A 4,527-nucleotide genomic window follows, 5' to 3' on the forward strand; every position below is an offset into this window, starting at 1 on the left:
CACATTTTCAACATGTCCCCAATGACGTATATCAGTTGTTGAACTGTTTGCAGCTGTCGATTTAATTATCATTTCATTCTAGAGAAGCTGTACGGTCATCAGTGGTATCTGTTCTTTCGGGAACAGATACTACCTTCATATATAGTTAAAATATGGCTACCCAGCCATTGACCTCCTTGTGCAAACGCACACTTTATGCCCCAACTCGTACGGGACTTGGTAGATTAATCTGCCAGGAGTAACTAGTGCGATGAGCAAACATCTATTAAGCGCACTACGAATGTAGTGTTGTGTACATGTTGGGAATTTGGTTCTCACGGGGAGCGTGCAGGGGAATAAGTCCCTGCAGGCGCACTATCCTCTGTGCCCTCGGTGGCTCAGATGGATAGAGCGTCTGCCATGTAAACAGGAGATCGCGGGTTCGAGTCCCGGTCGGGGCACATACTGTCAACATGTCCCCAATGATGTATATCAACACCGGTTTGCAGCTAGGGTGTCGATTTAATTATCACTTCATTCTAGAGAAGCTGCAAGGTCATCAGTTGTATCTGTTCTTTCGGGCACACATACTACCTTCATATGTAGTTAAATCTAGCAGAGTTGGCCACGATACTGAAGTCAGCATGGTTCCACATCCCTGTTGATACCATTCAGAACTTCATCGACTCTCTTCCTGAACATCTCCCAGCGGTCCGAGCTGCAGAAGGTGAATATTAGGACTTGTACAGGTGGTCACATTAATGTGTCTGTGCAGTTATAACACTAACTTCGTTATACGTCACTCTTCCGTTACAACCTAACTTCAATCTTGTCACGGGTAAAGCCACGTATAACACGGCCTACCGTGACATAAGCTGATGTTACCCTCTGAAAGGATTTTGGAATTTTGACCGCATGTTTGTGTAACGGATACGGTTATCGGACAGCAATTTTGTATATATTGCAATTAACAGGAGAAACTAAACAGGCTTTAACTTTGGGGTTTCATGAAAGAAGAAAAGTTCATACGAATGAAACAATAAACGATCGCCAGGCCAATGAGGCACATTAATTTGGAAATACATGCTTAATAAAATTAAATGTTAGTTATTGAAGTTAATTTCATCAATGTTTCCCTTTTGCATAGCACACAGGATACAAACGGACATAGGACACTCTGAGCTGCGGGTGGCAGCAGTTACCAATAATGCGAAAACTAGTAATCATAGAAAGCAAAATTGTAGCCAACTCATAATAGCAACAGCTACAATCATGATAATTGCGTGACTCAGTACTGAGATCTTACTGCAGAAAGCACGGAACTCAATTTGAACACGGAGGGGCTTAAAACTTAACTGACATATAAATACCACGGATAAAAATAAATAATACCACAATTATACTGTTTATACTCCCATTTATAGAAATATATCATATTTCCTTAGTAGTAATAATAGTCCTTTTACTTTTCTAATATGAAAAGAATATGGTGGGGACACACAAACTGATATTATATCACTAGTAAAACTCTATGATTATTTCAGTAGCAGAATTAAATTAAATTAAATTAAATTAAATTAAATTAAATTCTTAGCTTCACTTGGCCTAGTTTATGGCTTTACTCTATTCAAGGAAAATTATTCAACACTGATGCTCGATTAACTTCAAAAATTCGTTCGCGATAGTAATCAAAGCTAAATTACGTTTCAAATGAATATAGCTTATTTGCCTTTTTTCACCACCTGTCAAGCAGATGTTTAAACAGTAACATTTACACAATCTGGCATTGAATTTTAGCAAAACGATACTTTGCAGTAAACTGAGATCACTTTAGCAACCTTCTAAGAAACTTCAGCTCTTGCTAATCCTTGTCATTTTACAAACATAAATAAATCACTAGTTCATTTGAAACAGGATGCTCGGTTTTCTTAACACCTAGAGGGGATTCTGCATAGGTTCATGATCAGGATAAAAGTTAGGGTTCTAAACACAGTTTTACAGGACTTGAATTATTATTGAAAATACTCACACAAATTAACTGGTCCATGCTCTGATACATATGTGTATGCATGAATTTGGTGGAGCAGTGGCGAAGTAGTGGTGGCAAGCGACGTGGCGGCTGACTGTACTCACGGCTCTTGATGTTTGAATGCTCTATAAATTTCTTCTTGACTTTTTTTTAACGTGTTAGAGACATTCCTTATTGCCGAGAGTGCCATGCAAATCCACATCCGAGGCAAAATTCTTTGCCAAGCGACTTCCAATTGCCTCCCTTGGCACCGTCGATGTGTAACGTGCAACGGCTAGCCACTGACTGCGCATCGTTCCCACCAAGTAGCCTCCCAGTTCGACCGCCAAAATCACCTTCCACATAGCGCCAAGCCAGTTCCGTTGCGGAGGGACTTCCCTACACCTTTTATATTTTACAATACAAGTGCCCTAAGCATGAACCATTTTCCAATAACATTGTTTTTCTTTTAAATATACATATATTATAAAGTGTCAGTATTTCAAATATCATTTAGCTTTTTCTGTACATACATTACAAACTTCAATTTCGCGTCACAAATCAACGACCTTAACCAACAAAGAATAAACGATACCTTTAAAACTTTTTTTTTTTTTTTTTTGGCGGACCGGGAAGGGGGGGGGGTGGAGGGTTTCTTCACCGTTCAGTATCTAAAGACCTAAAGATGCAAGAATAATAACTCATTCAAAAACTCTGTAATGCTGATACCTTGCGTTAAGCAATCAGCGATAATAATTGCTTATAGATAATTATCGTGGTGACACTGACATTTCTGCATTTTCCAACGTTCCTGAGTTTCATATAAACAAAGTATAAGGGACAGTCAAATGAAAGACGAACACCGGCCAGAAGGGGTCCATGCAATGTTTCCATTCAAAAGCAATCACCACATTTATCCTATTGGGAGACGGGACGATCAGCACCTGTTCGTAGAATGCGTTCCGCCGCTGATGGGTCCACAACAGCACCCTCTCTTGCACTTCCTCTTCCGACTGAAACCGACGTTTCTCTTCAGCTCCCCAGAGATATCAAAATTGCACGGTCAAAGATACAGGCTGTATGGAGGATGTGGCTTCAGCGATGTGGTTGGGAAACACTGCAACATTCTCCGTACAGCCCGAATCTTTCATTGTGCGACTTCCACATCTATGGTGACCTGAAGAAGAAACAAGCGTGGACGTCGTGTTCAGTTGGACGAGGGAGTGCAAGAGCTTGTGCGACTGTGGATCCGTCAGTGCAACCGCTTTCTATTAAACAGGAATGGATCATATCGTCTCGCAATGGCATAATCGTCTTTTAGCGGGTGGTGAGTGCATTTGAATGGAACCATTACATGATCCCTTTGTGGCGGGTATTCGGCTTTTATTTAACAGCCGCTGATAAATTCCAAGAACGGACAACAGTTGTTCCGTTTCTGCGAGTTCATTAGCTCCGCTGAGCTTCCCGAGAATATAGCACTATGCACAGCCCTGACTGGCTTTCCTTTCCACTTGCAGTTCACAGTGGCTATGCCGGCTGTTATACCCGCTGTATCGGAGACTAAATAATTCTAAAAACAAGATTAAGTACCAGTTTAGGACTGAACGTTTATTCGTAAGTTCTAAATTCCACATTTACTCGAGAGTACTCCGATTCCAATCTGTATTCCTATATGGATATGGTGTCTGTTCTTTCGGACATATCCGAAAGAACAGACACCATTGATAAACTACAGCCGTCTAGAACGAAATTAGAATTATGTGTTAATACCTTCAGCTGCTGACGGGCGTTGATATATATCAACGGGGACAGGTGAAAATGTGATCCAGGCGTCGAGTTCCGGTCGGGACACACATTTTCACCTGTCCCCATTGATATATATCAACGCCCGTCAGCAGCTGAAGGTATTAACACATAATTCTAATTTCGTTCTAGACGGCTGTAGTTTATCAATGGTGTCTGTTCTTTCGGATATGTCCGAAAGAACAGACACCATATCCATATAAGTATATAGATCTGGCGATACTGGCCATGGCCTTCTTCTTCTGTGCGGATGCACACATATTACTCCAACTCTTACGGGGCTTGGTAAGAATGTCTTCCACGAGTAATGAGTGTGTTGGGTAGGGACACTACGAATCTAGTGTGTGGACATATAAGGCGAGAATGTGTGTCTGGTGGGAGGCGTGCGCGAGATAGTCTCGGCAGTCGCAATATTCTCTGTGCCCTCGGTGGCTCAAATGGATAGAGCGTCTGCCATGTAAGCAGGAGATCCCGGGTTCGAGTCCCGGTCAGGGCACACATTTTCACCTGTCCCCGTTGATATATATCAAGGCCCGTCAGCAGCTGGAGGTACTAATATATAATTCTAATTTCGATTCCAATCTGCTCTCTATAAACCGCGTTTCAGCGGGAAAAAGCGCGCCATTTAATAGCGTCTCGATATTAGTCTCCACTGTAGATAACCGGGAATTCATATTAATAATGGCTAGTGCGGGACAGGAAGGCCAAATAAGCTTGTCCTTAAAAGTGGACTCCAG

General features: G+C 41.7%; 1 non-coding gene across 1 annotated transcript; it reads left to right on the plus strand.

Moving 5' to 3' along the window:
• Nucleotides 1-4,211: 4,211 nt before the first annotated feature.
• On the plus strand, nt 4,212-4,286 carry Trnat-ugu (transfer RNA threonine (anticodon UGU)). Its single transcript has one exon. It is a non-coding gene; the product is annotated as a tRNA-Thr (tRNA).
• The last annotated feature ends 241 nt before the right edge of the window (nt 4,287-4,527 follow it).

Source organism: Schistocerca cancellata, chromosome 8, assembly GCF_023864275.1.
Source record: "Schistocerca cancellata isolate TAMUIC-IGC-003103 chromosome 8, iqSchCanc2.1, whole genome shotgun sequence".
NCBI classification, from domain to species: domain Eukaryota; kingdom Metazoa; phylum Arthropoda; class Insecta; order Orthoptera; family Acrididae; genus Schistocerca; species Schistocerca cancellata.